At 39.9% G+C, this 15,710-nt stretch overlaps 1 long non-coding RNA gene across 1 annotated transcript in view; it reads right to left on the reverse strand.

Annotated features, from left to right (window-relative positions):
• LOC127911390 (uncharacterized) overlaps positions 1–15,710 on the reverse strand; it is a 196,022-nt gene that overhangs the window by 56,100 nt on the left and 124,212 nt on the right. The window lies entirely within an intron of this gene.

The following is a 15,710-nucleotide window of genomic DNA, read 5'->3' on the forward strand; positions in this document are numbered from 1 at the left end:
ACCTGTATGCCCCATGGGTCACATTTAGTTGGTTAATCAGTCAATTGAAATGGATAACCCATTGCATAAAGCTGGATCTTGATAGTGTGCATTGATAATCCTAATTGACCTCTGAGGAGTAGCTCATTATATAATGTGCATTAGATTATCAATATGGCAGCCATTAGGCTCCATTAGGCCTACCACCTAACCCCATGACCTAGCCTTTTGGGGGCCCTAAACAAGATTTGGTTGCCCACCCACACACTGTTAGTGGCCCCCCTTTGTCAAGGTGGAGAGAAAAATGTTATACCGTATATTTCCTGCAATTCTACACATTTAGCCATGGGGAGTATATTTTCGTAGCAGTTTTAAAGCAAGCTTTGTGTAATTCTACACATTTAGCCATGGGGAGTATATTTTCGTAGCAGTTTTAAAGCAAGCTTTGTGTAATTCTACACATTTACCATGGGGCGGAGAGAAATGTTTGCAATTTTGTTAAAAATGTATTTGCAATTCTACACATTTCTCAAGACTTATGTCATGTTAATGATATCTGAGTGAGAGTGACTAACACAATCAACGGAACCTTCTGAAGGTCAGGGCCCCTGGGCACTTGCCCTGCATGCCCGGTCAGTATTTGACCATGATTACTACATGTTTAGATAGTGCCTTCAAAAAGTATTCACACCCCTTGAACTTTTCCACTTTTTGTTGTGTTACAGTCTGAATTTAAAAGGGATTCAATTGAGATTGTGTGTCACTGGCCTACACAGAATACCCAATAAAGTCAAAGTGGAATTATGTTTTTTGAAACTTTTACAAATTAATAAAAAATGAAAAGCTGAAATGTGTATTCAAACCCTTTGTTATGGCAAGCCTAAATAAGTTCAGATGTAAACATTTGCTTAACAAGTCACATAATAAGCTGCATAGACTCACTCTGTGTGCAATAATAGTGTTTAACATGATTTTTGAATGACTACCTCATCTCTGTACTCCACACATACAGATAATTGTAAGGTCCCTCGGTCGAGCAGTGGATTTCAAACACAGATTCAATCACAAAGATCAGGCAGGTTTTCCAATGCCTTGCAAGAAGGTTACCTATTGGCAGTGGTGTAAAGTATTTCATTAAAAAATACTTTAAAGTACTACTTAAGTAGTTTTTTAAAGTATTTCATTAAAAAATACTTTAAAGTACTACTTAAGTAGTTTTTTGGGGTATCTGTACTTTACTTGGCTATTTATATATTTTTTTACAACTTTTACTTTACTACATTCCTAAAGAAAATGATGTACTTTTTACTCTATAAATATTCCATGACACCCAAAAGTACTCGTTACATTTGGAATGCTTAACAGGACATGAAAATGGTCAAATTCATGCACTTATCAAGATAACATCCCTGGTCATCCCTACTGCCTCTGACTCACTAAACACAAATGCTTTGTTTGTAAATTATGTCTGCATGTTGTAGTGTGACCCTGGCTATCCTTAATTAAAAAATAAAATTGTACGTTTTGGTTTGCTTAATATAAGGAATTTCAAATGATTTATACTTTTACTTTTGATAGTTAAGTAAATATATTTGCAAAAATGTACTTAAGTATCAAAATTATATTTAAAACCAAATACTTTTACTCAAGTAGTATTTTACTGGGTGACTTTCACTTGAGTCATTTTCTATTAAGGTATCTTTACTTTTACTCAAGCATGGCAACCTTTTCCACCACTGCCAATTGGTAGATGGGTAAAAAAAAGCAGATATTGAATATCCCTTTGAACATGGTGAATTTATTAATTACACTTTGGATGGTGTATCAATACACCATCCACCATCAATACAATAAAGATACAGGCGACCTTCCTAACTCAGTTGCTGGAGAGGAAGGAAACCACTCAGGGATTTCACCATGAAGCTAATGGTGACTTTAAAACACTTAAGAGTTTAATGGCGGTGATAGGAGAAAGCTGAGGATGGATCAACGACATTGTAGTTATGCCACAATACTAACCTAAATGACAGAGTGAAAAGTAGGAATCCTGTACAGATAAAAAATATTCTGAAACATGCATCCTACAAAAAATGTGGCAAAGAAATTAATACAAAGCGTTATGTTTAGGGCAAATCCAAAACAACACATCACTGAGTACCACTCATCATATTTTGAAGCATGGTGGTGGCTGCTCATGTTATGGGTATGCTTGTCATATGGAAGGAGTAGGGAGTGTTTTAAAGATAAAACAAAAAGGAAAAGGGCTAAGCACAGGCAAAAACCTAGAGGAAAAACTGGCTCAGTCTGCTTTCCAATAGACATTGGGAGTCAAATTCACCTGTCAGCAGGACAATAATCTAAAACACAAGGCCAAATATACACTGGAGTTGCTTACCAAAATTACATTGAATGTTCCTGAATGGCCTAGTTAAAGCTTTGACTTAAAATCGTCTTGAAAATCTATGTGAAGACTTCAAAATGGCTGTTTAGCAATGATCAACAACCAACTTGACAGAGCTTGAAGAATTAAAAAACAAATGTGAAAATATTGCACAATCCAGGATAGCAAAGTTCTCAGAGACTTACCTAGAAAGACTCACTGCCAAAGGTGATTCTTACATGTATTGACTCAGGGGAGTGAATACTTATATAAATGAAATATTTCAGTATTTTATTTTCAATACATGTGCAAAAAAATCTGGGGGTTTATGGGGGTATTGTGTGTAGATGGGTGAGAGAAAACAAATATTTAATCCATTTTGAATTCAGGCTGTAACACAACAAAATGTTGAATAAGGTGTATGAATACTTTCTGAAGGCACTATAGCTGGCTAGACTAACTTACCAGTCTAAAATGTTTTTGCTGACATGCTAATTGAGTGATTGTCAGTGACTGGCATAACAAGTGAGAAACTGCTGATGCACCAAATTTAGAAATTGCACCCTCTGTATTCTACTATTCGAACTCTCAATAGTAAGTTGAGAACCTGACTGAGTTCCTAAAATATTATTATTATTTACTTATTTTGTCAGGGGCCCCCTAGCGGCTGGTGGCCATAAGCGACCACTTATGTTGCTTATGCCTGGAGCCATCTCTGCCCATGACTTGTCTCTATAGAGGCCTACCACCTAACCCTATGACCGTGGTGATAGAGGCTTACCACCTAATCCTATGACCTGTGTCCATAGAGGCCTACAACCTAACCCAATGACCTGTGTCTATAGAGGGTCATCACAGGTCAATTACAAATACACAAACAACTTTGAATAGGCTTACTGTGTAGAGATTGTTTATGAAATCATGCATTAGGCCTACATTATAGTGAGACTGTCTTTGCAGCTGGTTAAAGTGGTACCTAAACCAATGCTCTAAACAAGGAGGGATGAAATGTATGTACAAATCTGATGATGCTTACATAGTCACCCTCACTGAAACCTTCAAATATACAAAAATGTCTCCTGCATGTGCAGCTTAGAGGTAACGAAGTGAGAAATACCCAGTGCACAGTGGATTTCATTTTTTCCAACACTCAGATGTTTCACATCCATCAGAGCATGCACTGCAAAATGCTTATATGAACATCCAGACATTGCCTATGTCTGGGACTGGTGGGATTAGATCGCACTTGTATCAGAAGTACAACCAAACAGTGGTAACGGTTGTTACCGGCCTTATAGGGATGCTTGCATTCGTTCTCATAAAGGGGACAATGTCTCTGAGAATAATGAGTTATGTACTGTACATAATTCTGAGGCTATGGGAGGACATATCTGATCTATCCCTGATCCAGAGGCCTTGGGAGGACAGGACACCAGAAGCTGTCAGAGCACATACACAACTTCCCATACACCTGTAAATTAAAACTTCTTTGGGATCGGTGTCCCATCTACAGGACGGTTGAGCTACGCCTTGGTGGGTGGGGCCATCTGCGGGATTGACTGCAATTTATTACGCCCTGGTCGGTGTGATATTTGCAAGTACAAACAGAAACATCTAAGTGATCCTGCTAGAATCTGTCCGTATGTTAATATCTGTGAAATGCTAAAATAACGAGATAATGAGCCATCCACAAATGTGGCACTGGCACACAACATCATACCTAGAAAAAGCCAAAGACAGAATGCGCTCTTTAGAATAGATTGTCATGGAGTACTGTCTGACAAAGATAATAAAGGTCTCAAAACCAATCGTTCATATCTGTGGAGTCACTGCAGTGACTATATTAAGTACCGGTGGCACTTCAAAACAATGTCAGGATTTGAAATGTAAACCCACTTTAAAAAGGCAACACCTTATTTTGCAATGAGAGTGTCAAGACTTCAAAGAATATGCTTTAGTGCTTTCTTTATGCCTCCCAAAGTTTTTAGGGATTGTAGTTTTTGATAAAACAAAGACTGTAAAATCACCAGTAATTCAGCTAAAAATGTGTTTAATTAAGGAAATCTGTTCCGAAGTATTCACACAAATAAATAAAAGAGACTCATTCGTGTCTCAATGTGTAACGGTTTTCTTGTGTTGAAGGAGAGGAGGACCAAAATGCAGCATGGTTACTATTCATGTTTCTTTAATAAAGACTCTACACATGAACAAACTAACAAAACAAGAAACGTGAAAACCCAAAACAGCCCTATCTGGTGCAAACACAGAGACAGGAACAATCACCCACAAAACACAACACTAAACAGGCTACCTAAATATGGTTCCCAATCAGAGACAATGACTAACACCTGCCTCTGATTGAGAACCATATCAGGCCAAACATAGAAATAGACAAACAAGACATGTAACAGAATGCCCACTCAGATCACACCCTGACCAAACAAAACATAGAAATATACAATGCAAACTATGGTCAGGGTGTGACACAATGCAATCAATGTATAACATTATTGTTACTTTCAAATGCAATCACATTTTTTGGTGGTCTATTTGCAGTGTACAAATTATTACAATTATGTTCCGGACCCCCGACAAATATCGTCCTTCGGTTACTCCTGCTTTAGTGGATATAAGCACCTAAAATGTTCCCTTTAGAGCAACTGTATAGCAAAAGTGTTGCTGACTTGTTTCACAAAAAAAACCCAGAGGATATCATTCAAAAAGCTTTACCATGTCTGCATTGACATACCCGCTTTCCATACAGTAATTTACCTGGAAGGGATCGAACCATCTTGGTTTCTTATATCTGACTGGGATTCATGATGCAGCACTCCTATTACAGTAAATCTTCCAAGTTGAAATAATGTTCTAAGCATCTGTTCAAGAAGACACGCTATGTGGAAATTCTTCATTTTAGATTCAGGCGGTGTAAAAAAACTATTCAGTCACCACTTCAGTTTGTACAGCAGCCATTAGGACATTCTCACTCTGAGAATACAGATGGAATGTGGGAGTTATCATGCAAACAATTCCTCATAGGTTCCACACAACACCAGTAGGTACTATCTACTATACTTACATTGCCAAGACACATTGATCACATCCAATAAGGTGAGTACAGTACATCAAGCTGTGGATCCTAAACCATGCTCCTCCCAAGTATGTATTGAATTTTTACAATTCATAACTTCTGGAATACACTGAAGAGACTGTCACATCAGCAACCTTTTCAAATATAGTGCCTATAGAAAGACTACACCATCCATTCAAAAAGTTCACCTTTTGTAGCCTTAGAGTGTATTCAGAAAGTAGTCAGACCCCTTGACTTTTTCCACATTTTAGTTACGTTAACACCTTATTCTAAAATGGATTAAATTGTTTCCCCCCCCCTCATCAATATACAGACAATACCTCATAATGAAAAAGCAAAAACAGGTTTTTAGACATAAAAAAATAGTTAAATATCACATTTACATTAGTATTCAGACCCTTTACTCAGTATTTTGTTGAAGCACGTTTAACACCGATTACAGCCTCAAGTCTTCTTTGGTCTGACACTACAAGATTGTCACACCTGTATTTTGGGAAGTTTCTCCCATTTTTCTCTTCAGATCCTCTCAAGCACTGTCAGGTTAGATGGGGAGCGTTGCTGCACAGGTATTTTTAGGTCTCTCCAGAGATGTTCGATCGGGTTCAAGTCCGGGCTCTGGCTGGGCCACTCAAGAACATTCAGAGACTTGTCCCGAAGCCACTCCTGCTTTGTCTTGGCTGTGTGCTTAGGGTCATTGTCCTGTTGAAAGGTGAAACTTCGCCCCAGTCTGAGGTCCTATAAGGGCACAAGGCAAGACCCAGATGCAGACACGGGAGGCAGATGGTTTTAGTCTTTGATATTTATTAATAATCCAAAGGAGTAGGCAAGGGAATGGTTGTGGACAGGCAAAAGGTCAAAACCAGTTCAGAGTCCAAGAGGTACAGTGTGGCAGGCAGGCTCAAGGTCAGGGCAGGCAGAAAGGTCAGGCAGGTGGGTACAGAGTCCAGAAAACAGCCAAGGGTCAAAACTGGGAGGACTAGCAAAAGAGAATAGAAAAGGCAGGAGCAACGGAAAAACATGCTGGTTGACTTGGAACATACAAGACTTAACTGGCACAGACAGACCGAAAACACAGGGTAAAATACACAGGGGATAATGGGGAAGATGGGTGACACCTGGAGGTGGTGGAGACGAGCACAAAGACAGGTGAAACAGATCAGTGTGTGACAGGTCCTGAGCGCTCTGAAGCAGTTTTTCATCAAGGATCTCTCTGTACTTTGCTCCGTTCATCTTTCCCTCGATCCTGACTAGTCCCCCAGTCCCTGCCACTGAAAAACATCCCACAGCATGATGCTGCCAACAGCACCATGCTTCACTGTAGAGATGGTGCCAGATTTCCTCCAGAAGTGACGGTTGGCATTTAGGCCAATGAGTTCAATCTTGGTTTCATCAGACCAGAGAATCTTGTTTCTCTTGGTCTGAGAATCCTTTAAGTGCCTTTTGGCAAACTCCAAGCGGGCTGTCGTGCCTTTTACTGAGGAGTGGCTTCTGTCTGGCCAGGCTATGGTAGAGTGGCAAGGCTTCCGTCTGGTCACTCTACCATAAAGGCCTGATTGGTGGAGTGCTGCAGAGATGGGAGAACCTTCCATAATGACAACCATCTCCACAGAGGAACTTTGGAGCACTGTCAGAGTGGGCATCGGGTTCTTGGTCACCTACCTGACCAAGGCCTTTCCATCCCGATTGTTCAGTTTGGCTAGGCGGCCAGCTCTAGGAAGAGTCTTGGTGGTTCCAAACTTCTTCCATTTAAGAATGATGGAGGCCACTGTGTTCTTTGGGACCTTCAATGCTGCATAACATTATTACATTTACATTTAAGTCATTTAGCAGACGCTCTTATCCAGAGCGACTTACAAATTGGTGCATTCACCTTATGACATCCAGTGGAACAGCCACTTTACAATAGTGCATCTAAATCTTTTAAGGGGGGGGGGGTTATTGGTACCGTACCCAGATCTTTCCCAATTCATTCGACCTCCTGGCTTAGTTGCTCTGCCATGCACTGTCAACTGTGGGACCTTATGTAGACAGGTGTGTGCTTTTCCGAATCATGTCTAATCAATTGAATTTTCCACCAATGGACTCCTACGAAGTTGTAGAAACATCTCAAGGATGAACAATGGAAACAGGATGCGCCTGAGCTCAATTTTGAGTCTTGTAGCAAAGGGTCTGAATATAAGGTATTTCTGTTTTTTATTTGTTATAAATTTGCAAACATTTCTAAAAACCTGTTTTCATTTAGTCATTATTGGGTATTGTGTGTAGATTGACGAGGACATTTGTTTATTTAATCAATTTTCAAATAAGACTAACATAACAAAATGTGGAAAAAGTCAAGTGGTCTGAATACTTTCTGAATGCACTGTATACTGTAGCCTGGAATTAAAATAGTTTTTTTTCCCCTTTATTGATCTACACATCCGACCCCACAACTTCAAGGTAAAAAAATATATTAAAAAATATATATATATAATTTGAAGATTTTTTTAAAATAAAAAATTAGATAGCTTGTTTGGATCAGTGTAATCACAATCCTAATTTAGCTCAGGTGTAACCAATCACCTTCAAAATCACACACCAAGTTAATTGGCCTCCACCGGTGTTAAATTGTAGTTATTCACTTGATTTCAGGATAAATTCAGCAGCTGCTGTAGGTTCCCTCTGCTGGGTAGTGAATTGCAACGCAAACACTCAACCATGAGCACCAAGGAGCTGGACAGTGTATACCTTGCCTTTATCCCTCCAAACTGAATGACCGAGCGAGTAGAAGACTAATCAGAGAGGCTACCGAGAGCACAATGGCAACTTTAAAAGAACTACAGGGTTTTATGGTTGGTCAAAGTGGTCATGTGACAACAATATCAAATAAATGTATTTGTCACATGCTTTGTAAACAACAGGTGTAGACTAACAGTGAAATGCTTACTTACGGGCCCTTCCCAACAATGCAGAGAGAATTATACATATATATTTTTTTGAAAAATAATAACAAAAGGAATAAATACACACCCCCAAGCATGTTTGGTAGGGTGGCAAGAAGGAAGCCATTACTCAAGAAAGCCCACCTTGAATCCTGTTTGAAGTACGCAAAAAAAAAACTCAGGAGATTCTGTAGCCATGTGTCAAAGTTTTGTCTGATGAAACTAAAATGTAAAATGTTGGTCTAAATGCAAAGCGTTACGTTTGGCGCAAACCCAACACTGCACATCACCCAAAGAACACCATCCCTACTGTAAAGCATTGTGGTGGCAGCATCATGTTATGACAATCAGGGACGGGCACTTATCAGGATAGAAGGAACAATTTATGGAGCAATGTACAGAAAAGTCCTTGAGGAAAACCTGCTGACCTCTGCAAGAAAGTTGAAACTGGAACGGAAGTTCACCTTTCACCATGACAACACCCAAAGCAAACAAGCCAAAGCTACAGTGTAGTGACTAAGGAATAAAAAGGTATATGTCCTTGAATGGCCCATTCAGAGCCCTGACCTAAATGCAATCAAAACTTTGTGGCATGACTTGAAGATTGCTGTCCATTAACGATCCCCAAGGAACTTGACAGGGCTTGAACAGTTTGTAAAGAGGAATGTTCAAATATTTCCAAATTTAAGTGTGCAAAGTTGGTAGTGAGCTATCCCAACAGACTCACACACATATACACACACACACATATATATGTATAAGTGTATGTGTGTGTCGGGGGGGGATTGTAGTAGTATATGGGAGGATTGTAGTAGTATATCCACATTACTGTACTCTTTAAATCATATTATAGATTTAAATATTCCTTCAGAGGATTTGACATTCACCTAAACTGTATTGAATTACCAAGTCATAATACTGTTGTTCCTTGTTAGAGGTAGACATTAATTAAAATAAATGTGTCAAATCTCTGATAGAGTGTACGGCTTAACATTTATCTTGTTTAAGAAGGTACCTTAATATATTCACTGAGCACATCATTTGAGCCATCGTTCATGCTCACTCACGTGAAAAGAAATGTCTTTTACGTAAGTAAAATGTAATTATCCCGAAAGACTGGCCGTTACACATTGACCCTCAAATATCAGGATGCACATTAATGAGAAATGCCATGGTTATCAGTGCGGTCCCAAACCCTTGCCTAGGTACTGTTTTGCTGTGACTAATTGGCTGGAAGGACTTTTGTTAGGCATGGAACATACGAGCTATAGAATGCTTGGAGACAGAGATACAGAGGTGGAGAAGTATCTGGGCTGTAGCCAGGTCCGACCTGTGGCTGATTAAGCTTATCTCACCCAAAGCCAGGGGTGCTGTGATCCATAGAGAGCAATCCATCAGGACCCAGAATGTCAGCCGCCCGTATCTGTCTAGTCTTCATGTCCGTCTCCTGTTCTTTCAGCTCTCAGGAGAGTGAGTAATGGAGCAGTGGTCACCCTGGCTGTGTTTATAGGTCTGCTGTGAAAAGATATGCCTCCCTTCATCTCACCTGTGTAGCTGCACACGTTTAATGCAGCATCGTGCACCTGGATATTCCTAGATAAGCCCCCCAAATGAGGTATACTAGTAGCAAGATCTTATCATGTATTTATTCATTTCCTTGAAATATTGTGATTCCTTAGATGACTGACGATAAAATATAACTTAATATTTCTAATCACAGCATAGGTGAGTTGCAATTATAGATGTAATCAACTCACTACCATAAAATGCATTGGTGAAGGCTGATAAATCAGGCTAGCCAGTGGCACTCTTTATCAGTGTCATTTCCTGGGAAATAGAGATTTGTCTGAAAATCAGCAGATCTCTCTTATTGTGTTTGACTGGTGTATCACTGAAGGATTGCCGTCATTTAACTAGATTTAGGAGGACAGGCAGAGCACTGGAAATTAATGCATTTCTAGGTTATGTGGTTTTGAGGACTGCACAGCTGCTTAATGAAATATATAGGAACTCTGCATGTATCACCTTTGTTGGACTACTAACACCTACAACATATATTGGTCCTGTATACATTGCAGCTTGACATTTACTGTCATGAGTCTTGTCCTGGAGGCAGAACTGAGCGATGTCCCCTTAGATAGGCTAGCTGCAAAGTCAAAATTGGCTATAATTTAAAAATGAATCTAAACATAAATTCACTTTTTGGTCTTAATTTAAGGTTAGAGTTTGGCATTAGGGTTAACGGTGTGGTTAAGGTTAGAGTTTGGCATTGGGGTTAACGGTGTGGTTAAGGTTAGGTTTAAAATCTAATTATGAATGTGGCTGTGCCAGCTAGTGACCACTTTGCAGAGCTGCCTCCAGAACAAAATTCATGACGAAATTGACAAACTGCATATACATCAGTTAGCCAGTATATAGTTCTCTGTACAAGTCCTCCAAACTCCTCCTTTCTATTGATGCAGATTAGACGTCATTACAGTAGAGAGCTGGATACTCTCACTATGTATTCACTTGTTTTTCTTACATTCATAATAAAGGATATCACATACTCACCATATAAAACACAAATACTGTTCTATTATACTATCCTCTGGTGTATTCAGGAGCTCTTTATAAGGACCCTCGTCTTCGGTCAACGAGTCGAAGACGAACTCAGTCTTACTTTCACCGCTCACTCTGGTCAGGGAGAAACAACGATGACTCAAGGTGAAATGACTTCCTTTCGGCCCAGTTGCCCTCACAGGAAGAAGGGCAGACAACACAGGATCTTAGCTCTCATCTACCACAGATGAGTGAATGACAAAATGATTGCTTTCAACGGCAGACAGAATTGCTATCAGCCATTATCATTATCTCTGGTACTAGCTCCCATGAATTCACACTGATTAAAAGCCAGTTGACTGGATCTGACTTAGGACCTCTACCAAGAGAAAAACACCCTGGCTATAGAGAATGAAATCATCCACATCTTTACTAATGATAGAGAAATCTGCTGTAAAGCAGTATCCAAATCCAACGGCTATAGTGATCACAATATTACCATATCTAGGAAAACCAAAGTTCCAAAGGCTGGACTTAATATTGTGTATAAGAGGTCATACAAGAGGTTTTGTAGTGATTCCTATGTTGATCATGTAAAGAATATTTGCTGGTCTGTGGTGTGTAATGAGGAGCAACCGGACACTGCACTTGACACATTTATTAAACTGCTTTCTCTAATTAGAATGCACCCATTAAGAAAATGACTGTAAAAAAATGTAATCCCAGTGAATTGATGAGGAATTGAAAAATATGTTATGGTTGAAAGGGATGAGGCAAAAGGAACGGCAACAAAGTCTGTGTTAGGATTTGGCCAGGGTTGTTCCGGTTTTGGTCACTAGATGCCCCCATTGTGCTTTTTGACCCTTTTGTTTTCCCTTGTTCCCAGTTATTATTTGCACCTGTACCTCGTTTCCCTTGATTGTATTTAAACCCTTAGTTTTCCTCAGTTCTTTGCTCTGAGTTTGAATGTTAGCACCCAGCCCCAGCGATGCTGTGAATATGTGTTGCTCCAGTTGGACTCTCTTGTGGTACTCTGTTTTTGTTCTCGTTTATTTCTTTTTGTTTATCTTTTGAGGCCTTTTTTCTGCTGTATCTACCACCTTGTGGATTTACCTTTTGACTTGGAAGATTACCTTTGTTCTCTTGGAATTACTTTTGACGTTGTGGATTTATATTTTTGCCTGAAGAACTTCCTTTTTACTTTATTAAAACACCATCTCAAGTACTGCTGTGTCTGCCTCATCTTCTGGGTTCTGCTGACTATGAGTGGCTCAGTTTGCTAAGTGACTGTTTCTCACACTGGAGACCCGGGTCTTGACAGTCTGGCTGTATAACCGATGGGCAAACATTCTGCAAATTGATAAATCATGTCACTAAACTGAATAAATAGACACTACACTATGAAACAAAGAATGACAGCAAAAAGCTTTGGAGCCCCTTAAATGAAATTTTGGGCAAAAGGGCAAACTCAGCTCCATCATTCATTAAATACGATGGCTCATTCATCACAAAACCCACTGATATTGCCAACTACTTTAATTATTTTTTCATTAGCAAGATTAGCAAAGTTAGGCATGACATGCCAGGAACAAATGCCAAACCTACACATCCAAGCTTAACTGATCAAATTATGAAAGAGAAGCATTGTAATTTTGTGACTGTTGAAGAGGTGAAAAAAGTATTGTCTATCAACAATGACAAGCCACCTGAGTCTGACAACTTAGATGGAAAATTACTGAGGATGATAGGGGACGATATTGCCACTCCTATTTGCCATCTCTTCAATCTAAGTTTACAAAGATGTGTGCTCCTTCAGGCCTGGAGGGAAGCAAAAGTAATTCCACTACCCAAGAATAGTACATCACCCTTCACTTGCTCAAATAGCCAACCAATCAGCCTGTTACCAACACTTAGTAAACTTTTGGAAAAAATAGTTTTTGACCAGATACAATGCTATTTTACAGTAAATAAATTAACAGATTTTCAGCACGCTTATAGGGAAGGACATTCAACATGTACGGATGGCACTTACACAAATGACTGATTGGGTGAGAGAAAATGATAATTAAGAAAATTGTGGGAGTGGTTTTGTTAGACTTCAGTGAAGCTTTTGACAATATTAATCATAGTATGCTGCTGGAAAAACATACAGTGCATTTGTAAAGTATTCAGACCCCTTGACCTTTACCACGTTATGATAAAATAGTTTTTTCCCCTGAATCCCCACACAATACTCCATAACGACAAAGCAAAAACAAGTGTTTAGATATTTATTCAGACCTTTTACTCAGTACTTTGTTGAATCATCTTTGGCAGTGATTATAGCCTTGAGTCTTCTTGGGTATGATGCTGCAAGTTTGGCACACCTACATTTGGGCTTTATCTCCCATTCTTCTCTGCAGATCCTCTCAAGCTCGGTCAGGTTGGATAGGGAGCGTCACTGCACAGCTATTTTCAGGTCTCTCCAGAGATGTTCGATTGGGTTCAACTCCGGTCTCTGGTTGGGCCACTCAAGGACATTCAGAGACTTGTCCTGAAGCCACTCCTGCATTGTCTTGGCTGGGTGCTTCGGGTCGTGTTCCTGTTGGAAGGTGAACCTTCTCCCCAGTCTGAGGTCCTGAGCGCTCTGGAGCAGGTTTTCATCAACGATGTCTCCGTTCATCTTTCCCTCGATCCTGACTAGTCTCCCAGGCCCGGCCGTTGAAAAACATCCCCACAGCATGATGCAGCCACCTCCATGATTCAACGTAGGGATGGTGTCAGGTTTCCTCCAGACTTGACGCTTGGCATTCAGGCCAAAGAGTTCAATCTTGGTTTCATCAAACCAGAGAATCTTGTTTCTCATGGTCTGAGAGTCCTTTAGGTGCCAAGCAGGCTGTCATGTGCTTTTTACTGAGTAATCGCTTCCATCTGGCCACTCTACTATAAAAGGCCTGATTGGTGGAGTGCTGCAGAGATGGTTATCCTTCTGGAAGGTTCTCCACAGAGGAATTATTGAGCTCTATCAGACTGACCATTAGGTTCTTGGTCACCTCCATGACCTGACCAAGGCCCTTCTCCCTGTTTGCTCAGCTTGGCAGGGCGGCCAGCTCTAGGTAGAGTCTTGGTGGTTCCAAACTTCTTCCATTTAAGAATGATGGAGGCCACTATGTTCTTAGGGACCTTCAATGCTGAAGACATTTTTTTGTATCCTTCCCCAGATCTGTGCCCCGACACAATCCTGTCTCGGGGCTCTACAGACAATTCCTTCAACCTCATGGCTTGGTTTTTGTTCTGACATGCACTGTCAACTGTGGGACCTTATATGGACAGGTTGTGTGCCTTTCCAAATCATGTTCAATCAATTGAATTTACCACAGATGGACTCCAATCAAGTTGTGGAAACATCAAGGATGATCAATGGAAACAGGTCAATTTTGAGTCTTGTAGCAAAAGGTCTGAATACTTATGTAAACAACCTATTTTTTAAATAAATCAAATAAAAAACATTTTTGTTTGTCATTATGGGGTATTGTGTGTAGATTGATGAGGAATTGTTTTTATTTAATCCATTGTAGAATAAGGCTGTAACGTAACACAAATCTGGTTTAGGAGCGTTACCAAGATGAGATCTGGCTTAGGACCGTTACCAAGATCAGATGTGGCTTAGGACCGTTACCAAGATCAGATGTGGCTTAGGACCGTTACCGAGATGAGATGTGGCTTAGGACCGTTACCAAGAGGAAACCACCCTGGCTATAGCGGAGCTGAGGAATGAGGCCATGAGTGCTCTTGTGTGGGTGACTATCCCATGCTGTCTCCATTGACTTGAGGACATAAGACAATGAACCTCTCAAAAGGAGAGGAGAGGAATGAAATGTATTTCAAATGGGCCTGGTTACCAATTAGGTAACAGTGATGCAGCTGATAGTTTTCAGTCAGGAAGAATCAACCCGACTGACTACCCACTGTTAAGAGACTTCAATAACCAAATTGGGAGTGATGCATGGATCTCACTGTGTGTGTCTAATACCAACTGAGGCAGCCGTTGCTCCCCCTACACCTATTTGATTTTTCCTGTTCTTGGCAAATGAGATTTCACATTGACACTATAACCCAGGGGTGTAAAACTAATTTTACCCGGGGGCCGCATTCGGTTATATTTTCAGTGCTCCTTTACTATCTAGTTTTATTTAGTTTATTATTAGTGAGCTGAACACAGAAACTGCATGCATGTAGAACCATTATAATTTCTACAGTTTCGATTTGGTTTTAGTCATTTTAAAGTATATTGTATCCATAACACCTCCCATAAAATATTTTTTTATTAAAAATACTCAAACCACACACGAGCCGGATTGGAACCCATCGCCGGCCGTGTGTTTTACACCGCGGCTATAACCGCTTTCCTCTTATCCTACTACAACAGTTTACATAAAACTGATTGCACCACACATAATATTCATTATATCTGACAGCCAAGGCCCGTAATACAAAATTAAAACTTGCAGTTCACATTTGCAAGGGAAATACTCAACTATGATTACATGTAAGTTAGACAAGTTATTGTGTGTATATTTAAACATTCCGTCCCAGGATTTTGATAAATCACGTTTATTTAAAAAAGTTTAAATACTTCTTGCGAAAATAAGCTCTACTTACCACCGGCCAGTAACAAATGAAGCTCTTCAGTATGTTTCCATGCCTTGCATGAGGCCTTGCATGAGGCCCAGGTCTGTAAAAAGCACAATGTCTCATGTACTCCAACAGCCAAAAATTCTCATACACACAAGGTAAACTGTCAAGAGGAAAGATCAAG

The sequence above is a fragment of the Oncorhynchus keta genome, chromosome 24 (assembly GCF_023373465.1).
Source record: "Oncorhynchus keta strain PuntledgeMale-10-30-2019 chromosome 24, Oket_V2, whole genome shotgun sequence".
Lineage (NCBI taxonomy): Eukaryota > Metazoa > Chordata > Actinopteri > Salmoniformes > Salmonidae > Oncorhynchus > Oncorhynchus keta.